At 47.0% G+C, this 15,988-nt stretch overlaps 1 protein-coding gene across 1 annotated transcript in view; it reads left to right on the top strand.

Annotated features, from left to right (window-relative positions):
- The first annotated feature begins 8,282 nt into the window (after window positions 1–8,282).
- The window catches only part of USP6NL (USP6 N-terminal like), a 234,992-nt gene continuing 227,286 nt past the window's right edge, over window positions 8,283–15,988 (top strand). The window contains exon 1 of the mRNA XM_045465657.1: window positions 8,283–8,581. The gene's annotated coding sequence lies outside the window, so the exon portion shown is untranslated. The remainder of the gene's footprint in view (window positions 8,582–15,988) is intronic.

The raw sequence follows: 15,988 nt of genomic DNA, 5'->3' as shown, positions 1-15,988 counted from the left end.
CTTTCTATTTTTTTATTCTCATTTTCTACTGTTTTCTTCCCCCCCTCATTGCTCTGCCTCTCTGTCCACCTCCTCAAAGGAGGTTTCATTCTCTCCTGTTTCACCTTCTTGTGTGTGCATTCTAAATCCTCATCTAAATTCTATCAAATCTCACGGTTTGGGCTACCCTCATGCCCTAGGCTGGGCCAATGCAGACCAGAAGGACTAGGACACAAGTTTCTTGGGTTTGCGGCCAAATGAGAAAAAGGATGATTGAGGGAGGTTTTCATAAGCCTAAACCTATTCCATTTAAAGGAGCCTCCTTTATTCTGAGATGATGGCTGGTGTATTTTGTGCAATTACAATATCTGGCCTTTTGTGAAGTGCTGTTGACAGCAGATGAGAGTATTTAACACAGATCAAACTCTCGGCGTTGTTGACGAGGCCTCTGTACATCTGTCCCACATCTGCTCTACATCTAACATTCCAACCTCATTTCTCACCATCCCTGGGATGGTTAATTTTATGTGTCAACCTGACTGGGCCATGGCGTACCCAGATATTTGGCCAAACGTTATTCTGTGTGTTTCTATGAGGGTGATTTTGGATGAGATTAGCACTTGAATTGATGGACTGAGTAAGGCAGATGGCCTGCCCTTCCTAGTGTGGTGGGCCTCATCTAATCAGTCCAAGGCCTAAATAGAACAACAGACTGACCTCCCCAGAGCAGGGACACTTCCTGCTGCCTGACAGCCTGTAGAGGGACACTAGCTTTTCTCCTGCCTTCAGACTCAAACTACAACATTGGCTCTTCCCTGGGTCTTGAGTCTGCTGGAGAAGAGACTGGAATATACCCTCTGCTCTCCTGGGTCTCCAACTTGTTGACTCACCTGCAAATCCTGAGCCTTGCCTGCCTTCATAAACCCATGAATCTGTTTCTTAGAAAAAATCTCTCTCGGACACCTGGGTGGCTCATTCAGTTAAGCATCCAGCTCTTGACCTTGGCCTAGGTCATGATCTCATGGTTTGTAGGCTCGAGCCCTGCGTCAGGCTCTGTGCTGACAGGGCAGAGCCTGCTTGGGATTCTCTCTCTGCCTCTCTTTGCCCCTCCCCTACTCGCTGGCTACCTATCTCTCAAAATAAATACATTTTTAAAAAATTAAAAGAAAAAGGAATCTCTTTCTCTCTGTATACATCCTGTTGGTTCTGTTTTTCTAGAGAACCATGACTAATGCAATCCTTTCTCCTTTCAGTCATCTGTAGCAACCCTCTACGGCCCTGACTTTATGTCCTGGCTAAAGCCTGCCCCACCTCAAGTCTCAGCTCAAGCGTTGTTTCCTTAAGAAAAGCTGACCCCACCACTGCACCTCACCCCCACTATCTGGACTAAGTCCCTCTAAACTTCTTTCCGAACACCTACCATAACTGTAATTTAAATGTTTATCTGTGAATCTGACTTAATGTCCATGCCCCTTCCAGGATAATATGCTGACTGAAGGCAGGGAACCACAGCTGTCTTTGCAACACTGTGGTCCCAGCTTGCGGCACAGGACCATGCACGGGTTGTCGAGTGATCACGTGGACCCCTGGGCCTGTGGCTGGTGTTATACCGGAAGTGATTAAGTTCCGTGGAAGGACAACAAAGTGTCGGGGCAAGGTGAAGACATAAATAGCCTGCCTGCCTTAATCTGTGCCAAGAATTGTCAGTCCTGAAGAGGAAGGTGTTTGTTTTTTCTGCTAGTTAGAAAAATCACTATTTCTCTGTCATGGCTGAGACAAAACTCAGTCGAATTAAGGCAACAAGGTGTTTTCCAGTCGGGTGATTTTTCTTGTTGTGGTTCTTTAGCTGGATGATAAGAAATGACTAGGAGTCAGGACAGATGAAATCCCAATTTTCATGTCTTCACGGTATCCATCTTCTACTTTCCATAATGACTTCCATATGGGGATAAACATGATTCATAACTCATGCTTTTAAGTGAAAATGCGTAGATTGCAGCTCTCTGGTATGCCTCACTACCTTCTTTCTCTTAGCAGAGACTTCCTGTGAAGTCACGTTGTCCTGGAGCACCGAGGTCTCCCTGGATGCCGGGCAAAGGGAGGCCGAGCTCACTGACTCTGGGGTTCCCACAGGTGGGTCACACCGCTGCTCTAAACGGTCACACACTGTCCCTCCGTCTCCCACCTCTTCTGCCTCTTGCCTCCCTCCTTCCTCTCACAACACAGACTTGGCTGGTTTCCACTGGGGGTTTGGAGTGATTTGTTCCTTTATCACATACTACGTTCTCTTTACAATTCCCCAAAGGGAACAACATGAAATCAACTGAAGAAAAGGGTTTCAAAATAGTAGTGAAGACGTTGGTGATATAGGAGGCCACCAACTCGTGATCGGTTAACACATGTACGTGTTTTGAGAACCTACTTTGAGATTGTGCTCTAGTAAATGATTGGGAGTTACGAGAATGTAGCCTTATCTATTTGTTCCCTACTTAATCAATATGCATTGGATAATTGTCACATGCAGTGCAGAAGACGGTGTTGAAGTTGGACAGCCAGCACTAAAGAGAAAAGAAAGAAAAGGAGAGGTGCCTGGGTGGCTCAGTCGGTCGAGCATCTGACTTCAGGTCAGGTCATGATCTCACAGTTCGTGGGTTCGAGCCCCACGTCGGGCTCTGTGCTGACAGTTCAGAGCCTGGAGTCTGTTTCGGATTCTGTGTCTCCCTCTCTCTGCCCCTTCCCCACTCATGCTTGCGCACGCTCTCTCTCTCAAAAATAAATGTTAAAAATTTTTTTTTAATTTTTTTAAATGTTTATTTATTTTTGAGACAGAGACAGCATGAACAGGGGAGGGGCAGAGAGAGAGAGAGACACAGAATCTGAAGCAGGCTCCAGGCTCTGAGCTGTCAGCACAGAGCCCGACGCGGGGCTCGAACCCACAAACTGCGAGATCATGACCTGAGCCCAAGTCGGACGCTTAACTGACTGAGCCACCCAGGCACCCCAAAAAATTTTTTTTAAAGTTTAGGGAACTTGGTGTTCTCTGGGATGGGGTTCATGCTGAGAGATCACACCCACTGGGCTTCTTCCTGTATAGGTTTCCTCTGTAACCTGCCTGGAATGTTGTTCCCCCAAATACCTTCATGGTAGCCCTCGCCTTCTTCAAGTCTTTCTGCAAGTGTCATTTTGTCAACAAAGCCTCTTTGTCTGCTACATTCTGGATTTTGCGTCTCCCCCAGACTCCCTGTGTTGGAGCCCGTACCCCAGTGTAACGGTATGTGGAGGTGAAGCCTTTGGGAGGTAATTAGGTCACGAGGGGGGAAGCCTTCAGGAATGGGATTAGTGCCCTTATAATACAGGCCCCAGAAAGCTCCCTTACCCCTTGTACCATGTGAGGACATAGAGAGAAGATGGCCATCTAGGAACATGAAACTGTGTTCTCACCAGGCACTGGATCTGCCCGTGACTTGATCCTGGACTTCCCGGCTTCCAGATCTGCGAGAAATAAATTTCTGTTATTTATAAGCCACCCCGTCTCTGATATTCTGTTTTAGCAGCTCAAACAGACTGAGACACTCTCCGTGCTATTAATGCTGTTTACAACTGCAACATCTCACCTCCTCTAGAACATTCCCTGCCTTGCACTCTCAAATTCCCTTTAACTTTTCCAGCTTTTTCTTCCTTTTAATAGCATGTATCATCTCCCAATACACTATGTAACACACTTGTTTATTTTGTACATTAGTTATGTTTGCTCCCAGAATGTATGTTCTACCCCAGAATGTATGTGCTATGAGAGCTCTCTGTTTTTATTCATTGGCGTATCTTAAGTGCCTACAAAAGTGTCTGTAGATGCTCACTGAGTATGTGTTGACTACATGCATGGTCACATAGTTTCTTTTGAAGTTTTTTTTAATGTTTATTTTTGAGAGAGACAGAGCGCCAGTGGGGGGAGGGGCAGAGAGAGAGAGGGAGACACAGAATCCAATGCAGGCTCCAGGCTCTGAGCTGTCAGCACAGAGCCCGATGAGGGATGCGAACCCACAGACCGTGAGATCGTTACCTGAGCCGAAGTCGGTGGCTCAACCGACTGAGCCACCCAGGCGCCCCACGCATGATCCCATAGTTTTAATGAATTTACTTGTGTTTACCTTTAGAGGCATCATTACATTGAAAACGATAAATAATTTACCCACCAACATCTGTTCCCTTTGTTTCCTGGTTTTTAAGTGGCTGAGAGGCAATCACTGAGGTGGTAATCTTCTTGCTAATGGAAATGTGAAATTTGCATCACCGTGGCAGGCGTGTGCTCTTTCTGGATGTTTCCACTCCAGGCAGCGTGCCCCGCCAGCCGAGGTGGAGAGAAAACCAGCCCAAGGATCACAGAGAGCTAACCTGAAGCAGGAGGGGGCAAGGAGGAGATGCCGAGAACTGGAGAAGCCGGGCAGAGGACCTGGGGCGTTTTGTGGTAAACAGAGTCATGTGGCTGTGCTACACGGGCCAGCCGGCAAAGTGGGGTCAGAGAAAGTCAGAGAAACCAGCCGTGCCATCGTCACCCCCAAGCAAAGGAAGGTCTGAACAAGGTACGAGGACAGGCTAATGTGAAAGAGATTTTGAAAGAAACAACAGAAGCTTTTCTCATTTATATTATGAAAAATTTCAAACATACAGAAAGAGGGAAGATATAATTAATCGTTACACATACAGACGGGTACACACACACACACACACACACACACAGCCTCGGTTCAACAACTGAAACAACAGAATTTTAATCGGATCTTATCTCACCAAGAACCTAAAACTGGTTTACAGTAAGTAATACACTTTTCCAGTTGTTACACTAGGAAACAGTGTAACAGATTCAGATGCAGCACCTGATCATATCTTCTCATCGCACTTTCAACAGTCAAGACGAGAACGCTGTTTTTAGCGTACGTAGTCCTTGAACACGAACTTCTATACGAAGCCGCATCTCCCTAAGTTACCGAGGAAGGCACCGTGATGCCACTGTGATTGTTACCTCTGCCAGCAAAATAGTTTTGAAACGTTCACGTTAGCTGGGTCACGATGGAAAATAGTGTTTTGTCCCTCTCTAGCTTGTGTGGTTAAGATTTTATGCGAAACATTCTCCGAGGATGAAGCACTCATTCAAGCTTCACCATTTTTTTTTCTCACGTGGAAAAAAAAAAAAGTAAAAGACTGAAATGTGAAGGTGAAAACGTGGAGGAAAAATGAGGCTTATCGGCCTGCCGCGTGCAGACTTCCGCGACTTACGAGGGGGTTAAGTCCCAAGAGACTGAACAGAAGTTGCAAATGTTCTAAGGGAGAAGCATGTATGTAACGCATCTGACCCACCACACGACGTAGCTTACGTAGCCTGGCCCGCCTTCAGCGTGCCCGCAGCACCCACAGCAGCTCCCAGGTGGGCAAAGGCATCTCGCACAAAGCCTATTGGATGGGAAGGTGCTGACGGTCCCGTGTAACGTGTCGAGGGCTGGCCTGAAAGGGAAAAACAGCACAAGCCCTCCGACACTGGCTGTCTGGGAGCTGCCACTTACCTCAGCATCCGAGAGAGGATCGACCGCGTGTCGCTAGCCGGGGACAAGATCCAAGTTCCAAATCCCAAGTATGGTTTCTATTGAATGCCTGCAGTTTTGCACCATCACGAAGTAGAAAAACCGTAAGTTAGACCATCGTAAGTCAGGCACTGTCTGTAGTATTTTTTTTTTTTTTTTTTTTTCAGTCTGACCCGGTGTTACTTTCTAGGTGTATCAGTTCTTAGGCCACAGAGATGTGTGCCACCTGTTAAAATGCCAATTCCGTAAATGCAAACTGTTCCAGCGTCTCTGTTTTAGTTTCTAAAGTTTATGTGTTTATTTTGAGAGAAAGAGCGAGAGAGAGAGAGCACGAACAAGGAAGGAGCAGAGAGAGAGAGAGAGAGAGAGAGAGAGAGAGAGAGAGAGAGAGGGGATCTCAGCAGGCTCCTTGCTGCCAGCACAGAGCCTGACGTGGGGCTTGAACTCATGAACTGTGAGATCATGACCTAAGCCGAAAGCAAGAGTTGGACGCTTAAGCCACCCAGGTGCCCCAGCCTCTCTGTTTTCAAACCATAGATGCCTTGGAGTCCCTAAAGCCGACTAGTGCGATGATGAGGTCCTTTGAATTCCTTATGTGATGAAACTCTGCTGGGGGGAGAGCCAAGAGACACGATCTGATGTTCACTTGGGAGCTATAGATGATCACATTTCACTGAGGTGAGGTTCCTAGCTGTTGAGTTCCTTTGACGATCCTCTTCAGGCCTGTGAATCCCTCATTCTGAGGGGGTGGAGTAGCAATCTGGGGTGCTATACTGCGTCAGAATAGATTGCTGGGCTGTCCAGCAATTAGAGGTTGATGGACTCCACCAACAGCATCCAATCAGCATGAGGGAGAAAATGGAGACACTTGTTTAGTTCCTCAGAAAAAGCTCCATCCTTCTGAGTGGTCAACTCTATTTATATGTCTGCCTCATGAAGACAGGTGCTCTGTCTTCATGTTTCTTTTCACTCATTCTTTTAAAGTTTATTTTTATTTGTACAACACACAAGTACATTCTCATTGTAAAGGAAACTTCTATACAGATAGATAAAAAACCCTCTTAATTCCCCCAATTCCCAACCATCTTCCTTCCTCAGAAGTAATCACTGTTATCAGTTTGGTATAAATCTGTCCAGATTTTCTTGTTTGCATTTGCATGACTGTATTTACATAGAGAAATGTGTAGTTTTATGTATGCATTTACATGAATAATGTCACGATTCCTGTCGTGTTCTGCAACTTGTAGCTTTCAGTGAACATTATGTCTTTGAGGTCTTTCCATAAGATCATTTATGTGGTCTTTTCCATATAAATTTACTTCATTCTCTTTTTATTGCTACATTATACTCCATGGATGTGCCAAAACGTATCCCATAATCCTAATGATGGCCATTCAAATTAGTTTCTGTTTTAAACAATGTGTAAACACTGCTGTAATAAACATGCTTTGCTTTTTCGTGCATACACTTGACTAATTCTCTAGGATAGATGTCTCTAGGAGACACCCAGAAGTGAACTGTTGGTTGAAGGACCTGGAAATTTCATTAAGATAGACGCTGCCAACTTGCCATCCCCAAAAAGCAGCATATAAGAGAATCTATTTTTCTCCACCTCGGCAATGGATAACCTTGAATTTGTATCACTCCGCTTTGCAAAAATGTACTCTCTCACTGTCTATTATAGTATTTCCATGAGACTCAGTGGGGGCAGGGGGGAGTTGAGCAAACTTATTACTCACATACCTTTCATCTTTTATTTTTTTCTTATTAAGAGGCCTTAGATATTTCTTTCAACCAATATATGCATGTATAATTACAGAAAGAAGTGTGTTATTTGAAAGGGGTGGAATGGGGATTCTGTTCATCTTGGACCTGGCCCCTCTCACTGTTTTTGGAGTTTGGGTTTGGGGTCTGGGCTGTGGTGGGACCAGGGGTCCTGCCATTGACCTAAAATAGTTTTGAAAGCCTACCATTATTACTTAGTAAACATGATGGCTTTTTTTTTTTTTTTTTTTAAAGCTTATTTATTTTTGGAGAGAGAGAATAGGAGAGGGGCAGAGAGAGAATCACAGGCAGGCACCACACCATCAGCACAGAGGCCGACACTGGGCTGGAACCCACGAGCCGTGAGATCATGACCTGAGCTGAAGTCGGTCGCTTAACCACTGAGCCACCCAGGCGCCCTGACGTGGTAGCGTTTAATGACAGAATTCTCTTGTACTTTTGAGGCTGTTGATGTCGAGTCAGGTTTTACTACTTATGCATATCCCTTTTACAGGGTCTGATTCTAACTCTGGTCAGCTGGTCAGCTGTAACCGTATGGCTCCCGTTCATGCCCTTGTGTGTGGTTTTCATTCCCCCGCAGAAACACCCGGCCCCTTGCCGGGGTCTTCTCATCGACAGGAGCAGATCTAAGGATGTTGTTCTCCGGGGACGTTGACCTCGTCATTTATCAGCATTTCCTCTGGGCAGGACGTGTTTTCATAGCCTTCTCTCCTTGACTTCCAATCATGTGTTTTAAGCTTTACCTAGACCCTCCTATTCTCCATTTCCACCAGGAAGCATTCCAGAATCTACCTTGGGTCTTGAGCAACCGTGGGCCTGGAGGCATGGGTGGGGTCACCAGCAACAGCTAGCTGCTCTGTGTTTTGTTTCCCTTGCCGGTGTCCTCTCCACAGCCATCTCGGCCTCTCCGCTCTCTGCGAGCCACACCCCTGCTGCCTGCCCTCTGCGCCTCCTGCTCCGGCCCAGCTGCACCCCAACTTCCTCCCGCCTGCCGACGAGCCAATCCCACAGCCTTCACTGCACTCCGGGAGACTGACCTGGTATCTTCTACAACACGTGGGCAGTGTCTGCAATTGCACCTGTGCGTCCCTGGAAACCCGACAGCTGCTCATCCCGGACGCTCTTTCCTGGCCCCCAGCCCACAAACGCTCTGACATTGACCGGGAGGATGCTTAAGTGTCCAGTCCATGGTATGCTTCCAATTTACCATCTGCTGTTGTGTCCCGAACCTCTTTGTCCAGGTGAGTGCTAACTACCTTTATGTGATAAGGTCTTTGAAGACGGGACAGACAGACAGACAGACAAGTTCAACGCAGTTCTTTTTGTACAGTGCTTAGCCCAAAACTATAAGCAGTTAGGTACTTACTAAACGCTTTCTGGTGGTATAATACTACAGGAAGTTATTTCTTTAATTAGGTATTTCTTGGACTTCTCTCTTGAACTGGGTGGAAGGTGGGTGGCTGAGGGGTAGAGTGGTGGTAATTATTTTTGAAAACTTTTTCCAGGCGTTCAATGTCTCATTTTCATATATTCCTTAGAGGGTCTGATTTCATGCATAGCTCTGGAGATGTAAATCATATTTACAAAGCCAGGTCACATTTAGTCCCACAAGGAGCTGCCGTGCACAGATCTGAACAAACGTGAGTGAGGGCCGTCCCTTTCTTGGCATTCAGTTACTGCTGTTCTGCCTTGCAGACCCGTCGTCCCAAACCAAATAAAACGGGCAGGAGAAGGCGTCTTTGCCCATCCCGTGCCTCCTAGACTCCCTCAAGGAAGTTTTCCGTGGCCAGGAGATCCTGCTTTATGTCCCGTTCTTCTTTTTAATGGTAAATTTCTACAATTTAAGGAATTGTTCAAATTGACACAATTTAAAGAATTTTTTGAAAAGTATGACATTTTGGCGGAAAGGATGTGGACGTACATATTGTTTTATCTGAAGGCTAAAGAAATGTTTTCGAGGAGGTAGGTAGGGTTTGGAATCAGAGAAAGCTATCAGTTTTTATTTTGGGTTGTTTGCTTTAGTTTATGAAACTGAACCCTCCTGGGCTCCAGACTGGTCACAGCGGAACACATGTAATAACACTTAGAAGGCGTGAGTAGACTCATACACTGCCTCTTGTAGCTGTTTGTTCTTTCTCACGAGGCATTAGCAGAGCGCCGCCCGGATACTCTGCGTCTGGGAACTGGGGTGTTGTCTTCCCGGTCCAACCGAGTATCTCACTTTGTGACGTGGAGACCATTAATCTCTCTGTGTAAGTGTGAGTTGTAAGGCTGGGAACCATAACACCACCAAGGATGACGTCTGCCACCCTAGGCAACCCAGAAAAGAGTTGCTGCATGAGTGCGGAATAGAAAGTGAGCCATGGGGGGTGGCTCAGTTGGTTAAGCGTCTGATTTGGGCTCAGGTCATGACCTCATGGTTTGTGGGTTGGTGAGTTCGAACCCCGCGTGGGGCTCTCTGCTGTCAGCGCAGAGCCCACTTTGGATCCTCTGTCTCCTCCTCTCTGCACCTCCTCTGCCTCATACATGCTCTCTATCTCTCTCAAAAATAGTACGGGGCGCCTGGGTGGCACAGTCGGTTAAGCGTCCGACTTCAGGTCACGATCTCGCAGTCCGTGAGTTCGAGCCCCGCGTCAGGCTCTGGGCTGATGGCTCAGAGCCTGGAGCCTGTTTCCGATTCTGTGTCTCCCTCTCTCTCTGCCCCTCCCCCGTTCATGCTCTGTCTCTCTCTGTCCCAAAAATAAATAAATGTTGAAAAAAAAAATTAAAAAAAAAATAGTAAAAAAAGAAAAAAAAAAATATATATATATAGTGAGCCCATGTTTAAAGGGTTTGCCCCCAGATGGCTTGGCAGATCTTTAAAAAAAAAAAAAAAAAGAGCCCAGGACTCCCTGCCTCGTGATCTGGTGCCGGGGCCAGAAGTTTGGAGGGAGAGGAAGCAGAGGGAACCAGCTCCAAGCACGTGTGAGCTCTTTAGGCTGCCGACTGGCCGGGCACCAAGGGACTTTCCCCGGGCGCTTTGTGGAGATGGTTCCTCCTGGCTCTGCCAGCAACCTGGTGAGGACCCCGGCCGCTGCCGCTCGGGAGCTGGGTGCCGGGGGAAGGTCACAAAGGCCTTCGCCTCCGCTGCCCTCGGTGTGTTCCCAAGGCCCGCGCATCCTGGGCTCCTTCATCAGACCGAGGCAGGTTCCCTGGCCAGAACAGCTCTGGGGAACGGGGGGGGGGGGGGGGGGGGGGGGGGGGGGTCAGCTTCTGCATGGGAGACAGAGACAGAGGGAGGGGTGTGTGTGTGTGTGTGTGTGTGTGTGTGTGTGTGTGTGAAAATAGAAGAGGCCACGAGAAAGAGAGTGGGCTCTCTGGTCTCATGTAACTTAATTTTTATTTCAAAATTCAAAATGCTTTTCCTGCCGCTTTGTTCTCAGCTGTCTCCTTTGCTCTCTCTCGTGATGTTCTGACCCTTCGCTTTGGTGTGCCTGATTCCGTTGTAAGCTCTGCCTTTTGTTTTCCACTTTTGCTGCATTGATCCAGGCTTTTTTTTTCTTCTTCCTCTCCTGCTGGTTCCTGCAGTTTCCAGAACATGCTTAAGAGACAACACTCCTCTCAGGCATTAGGTGAAAAGTCGTATTTTTTATAAGAGCATATTTTTTCCTTTCTCTAAAACAAACAAACAAACAAAAAACCCTCTCTTTATCTCCCTCTGATTTCTAAAGTCTCATTGTTCATTTCCTCCTACATCGTCTTCCTCCTTTACCCCCTTACCCTCACCGTGAGTTGCTTTTCTGGTAACAGCTTTATTGAGATAGAATTCACATACCGTAGACTTCATCCATTTAAAGGGTACAATTCATTTGGTTTTTGGTATAGTCATAGAGTTGTATAAGCGCATGATTGAAATCGTTTTCATCACCTCGAAAAGAAATACTGTGTCCCTTGACAGTCACTCCCCGTTCCCCTCCCCCAGCCCCTTGGCAACCGCTGTTCTATTTTCTGTCTCTATGGACTTGCCTGCTCTAGACATTTCACATAAATGGAATCATCATATAGCGTTTGTCTATTGTGCCTGGTTTCTTTCACTTAGCCCTTGTTTTTAAGGTTCCTCCACGCTGTGGCATGCACCGGTACCTTGTTTTTATTGCTGACCTCAGAGGTGCCTTGTGTCTGTATGGCATGGGTTAGGGCGGGGCCAAGAATCAGATGTGATGAACAGGAACATACATCACGTGGAAAAGAATGCAAAGTGATAGATTACTGAAACCCAGTGTGGAGGATTTGCCAGCGCATTGGCAATCATCTTGTGCCAAAATCATATTGAGGACCGTTAAATATGCCCTGGCAGAAGATATGACAAAATCTCTGAAATGGAGGAGGGGCTCGGTCCAGAAAATTCTTTCCATGCAAATCTCAATGCACCCAACACCCTCCGCTTGTTCCTTTCTCCTTTCCTCCCTCTACTCTTTCTGGGGAAAGGCGCAGCAGTGTCCTGTTTGGAACGATATGCCCATGAGGTTGTAGGCATGCCTGGGGTCTCCATTCTAGTCTTGGTCAAGAAGGAGGGAGGCAATTTCTTGAGAATTTGAAAGGGCCCAAATACGGAAGCATAGCTAGACTGAAAAATAAAAAAGATGCTATCAAGTCAAGAGGAGACGAAAAAAGGCCCAAGACCCTGGAAGGAGAGAGCTGGAGACCAACTGGCATTGAACCCAACTCCGGCAGTGACCGCCAGCTGGGTCGGCACCTGGGAGTCAACTTTGGTAGGTACGTGTGGTGAGGGAGTCGAGGAAAGGGTGTCTTAGATTTCCTTCATTATCCTGGCAGAGGTCAGAAACCTTCCCAGAGCCCCCGGTGTCTCACTCAGAAACAAAAACAGCTGGCCGCGTTTAAAGTCAAGAATTACAAGCCGTTGGCATTAATGTACACCATAAGCTAAGAAAGGAATGTATGAGCAGGATGGGAAAGTTCTCCTCTTGCAAAAGTATCTCAAAAATTATATTCATAGCTACAAAATCCATTAAAGTTAAGTATAATTAACTTGACAGGTGTGGCTCCAAAACGTTAATAGAGGAAGAGAGAAAGGCCGTGTGAAAGCTCTGGGATGGCTGAAATCTAAGATATTTTGAGTTTGGATTGGAAAGAAAGAAGAAAAGTCAGAGTATGGTTTACCCCGCCTCACTGTCAGGTGATATGCTGCTGTGAATTCTGAAAATCTGACACTCGGGCTCATTCTGGATAGCTCTCATCTGTCTGTCCTTTTCCTGAAGGTGCTGTGTGGCGTTGCTTAATGATCCTGGGGTATTACAGAGTTCAGGCCACAGTTAACTTCATTTACAATCTTCTGTGACTCCAGCAAGCATCCGCAGAGCTAGGAAGTAACCGATCATGCTAGCCACACTATTCTGTATTCCGAATTCATTCATTTATTTAAACATATATACTGCCAGGGTGATTAAACAGGGTGCTGGGGATGAATAAAATATTCATAGCCCTGGCTACACACTGAATATATCCCCTCCACACACACACACACACACACACAGACACGCACCCCAAATTCATATGTTGAAGTCCTATCCCCTACTGCAATGGTATTTGGAGGTCAGGACTCTGGGGGTGACTAGGTCATGAGAGGGAAGCCCTGTAAATGGGGTTAGTGCCCTTCCAAAAGAGACTCCAGAGAGCTCCCTCACCTCTTCCCCACGTAAGGATGTGGAGAGAAGACACCAGCTGTGAATCAGGAAGCAGGTCTTCACCAGACACTGGTTCTATGGGCATCTTGATCTTGGACTTCCAGCCCTCAGAGCTGTGAGGAATAAATGCCCGTTGTCCATAAGTCACCCAGTCTGTGGTTCTGTTACAGAAGCCTGGACAAACAGAGACAGCCTGCTCGTGGAGGTGTCCATGCAGAGGCATTAAAACATGGTCCATGGTGGGGCACCTGGGTGGCTCAGTTAGTTAAGCATCCGACTTCAGCTCAGGTCATGATCTCACTATCCGTGAGTTCGAGCCCCATGTCGGGCACTGTGCTGACCGCTCAGAGCCTGGAGCCTGCTTCGGATTCTGTCTCCCTCTCTCTGCCTCTACCCCACTTGTGCTCTGTCTCAGTCTCTCTCTCAAAATAAATAAACATTAAAAAAAACCAAAAAAACAACACAGCATCCGTGGTAATTGCAGGAAATGCTGTAAAGATTAAAGGAGAACGCGTATTACCGGGAATCCTACCTGAACTGGAAATCTGCTCTTGCCCCTCACGATGAGTCTGACTGTGTTTCTGGGTCAGGTACCTGGTGCCTGGATCTTTCTGCATTTAAACTAAATTCTCAGCCAATAAACTTGCAGATAAACTTCTCTCAGGCTAGTCCACTGTTTTTCCAGACCTGCCCAAGTATATCCCATCATAGGACACAGTCATAGAAGTCAGGCTGAGATCCCTTTGTGTGTGTGACAGGGATTTTAAAAGTTACCTCTTTTTCCTTTTTTTTTTTTATCATGGTAGAAAATCTAGATAACATAAAAGTCACCATCTTAACTATTTCCAAGGGTGCAGTATGCACCACCGTCCATCTCCAGACCTTTTCCATCTCTCCAGACTGAAACTCTGTACCCCTCCCCTCAGCCCCTGGCAACACCGTTCTACTTTCTGTCTATTTGACTATTCTTAGTGCCTCGTGTAAGTGGGATCATAACAGAATTGGTCCTTTTGTGTCTGGCTTATTGCACTTAGTGTAATGTCTTCATGGGTCATCCATGTCGTAGCAGATGTCAAAAATGTGCACGTGTATGTTAAATTCTAAGCACTTACAAGGCCCCTTCCCCACTATATTTTCACGGTCCCTGCAGGAATGATTTTAGATATTGACATGGATATTGAACAGAATTTAACAAAGGGACCATTTATAAGAGTGTGGGTTTAAGGAAGCCAACCTTGGGTGGTGAAGCCCCTCAGAACGAGCAACAGTGGCGGGCTGTTACCATTCCAAGGCCTTGGAGGGGCCTGGGGAGGCGATGATTGCCAGAACCTGGAGGGAGAATTGTAGCTGGAGATAAGGCCGCCAGATAGCTGGAGATAAGCCTTGGGAAGAGAGAAGAATAGACCCCCCCCCCTACCCCCCATTCCTCAAGCTTTATAGTATGCAGCCCAACCAGGAGCCAGAGGGCAAGACTGACCTTTCTGGGCACAGGTGCCAAAGGCGGGAGATGGGATCTGGAGGAGCAAATGGCATACCCCTGCACACCCACCTTCTGCAAGGGGTTGCGTGGGGGGTGAGCAGAGGGACGCTAGGCCAGGGAATCTGCGAACAGAAGTGAGCTGGGTTTCTTGAAGAAGAGAAAGGATGTGGCGTGTACTCAGAGGGAAAATAGGTCTGGAAGGAGTGGGGGAAGGGCGAGAACGAGGAGAAAGTAGACTCAACAGTTCCCAAGAAGAATGCTGGGTAGAAACCTCAGGAACAAGAGATACCTAAGGAGAACTTACTAGGTGATGACCTCAAACCCCCTTCTCAGTGTCCTCAAGAGATCTTCAGTAAAGATACACTTTACTGTCCAGGCGTTTATAGAATTGTGAGTGTAGCGCCATGTTGGGAACAAGGACGTCCGGTGGTACTCGACGGTAGACAGAGTAACTGGCCCCCAAACGCGTCCACGTCCCAATCCTGGAACCTATGAATGTCAGCTTACATGGAAATGGGGAGCTGTGTTTGCAGATGGAATTAAGGTTGCTAGTCAGCTGACCTTGAACTAAGATTATCTTGGTTATCTGGGTGGGCTCAAGAGTCAGTGTCACCTGACTCTGAGTTGAGTGGGGTCAGAATGACTCAACCAGCTGCTGCTGGCTTACAAGATGCGAGCAGGCCACCAGCCAGGGATTCCAAGCCTCTGGAAGCTGGAGAAGCCCTCGCAAAACCCTAAATTTAAGCCAGTATGACCCCTTTCAGACATCCTCCCTCTAGAACTGCAAGACAATATACTGGTGCTGTTTAAGCCGCGAAGCGTGTCGTAACTTGTTACAACAGCAATAGGAGACTCATACGCTGGGTTTTCTGAGTTTCGGGCAAAGTTAGCTAAATTTGGGATAAAAATACGGAGCTGTTGGGGGTTCCTGGGTGGCTCAGTTCATTAAGCGTTTGTGGCTCAGGTCATGATCTCACGGTTCATGGGTTCAAGCCCTATGTCGGGCTCTTTTGCTGACAGCTCGGAACCTGGAGCCTGCTTCGGATTCTGTGTTTCCCTCTCCACCCCTCCCCTACTCTCTCTCTCTCTCTTAAAAATAAATGAACATTAAAAAAAATTTTTTTTACACATGGAGCTGTTTATAATTACCATAAGTACTGTGTTGATAGCTGAACCTGTAAACTTTACCAGCGAAGGTTGTCATTCACTACTAGACTCCCTCGCCCTGGCTCAGCATCACTCCTGCTTCCAATGCTGCAGGACTTGTGTTGTTCTTGTCACCTGGGTTCTCATGTAGCTGTTCTCAGCCTGATTCGTTAATCAGCGCGGGGTCTGTGGTTTTCATTTTGCACCTTCATCAGTCTCCTTTGAGAGCCCAGGGCTGTGGCCCCCTTCTGAGCCCCACACTTTAGTTTTAGAGCTCTCCCTGTCCAGTCCATCATGCAGAGGTTTTGCTGGTTCGGGGAGCCCTTTTTTCTGCCCAC

This window comes from Leopardus geoffroyi, chromosome B4 (assembly GCF_018350155.1).
Source record: "Leopardus geoffroyi isolate Oge1 chromosome B4, O.geoffroyi_Oge1_pat1.0, whole genome shotgun sequence".
Classification (NCBI taxonomy): domain Eukaryota; kingdom Metazoa; phylum Chordata; class Mammalia; order Carnivora; family Felidae; genus Leopardus; species Leopardus geoffroyi.
The sequence above is the reverse complement of the archived record's forward strand: the minus strand, read 5'-3'. Positions and strand labels throughout refer to the sequence as shown.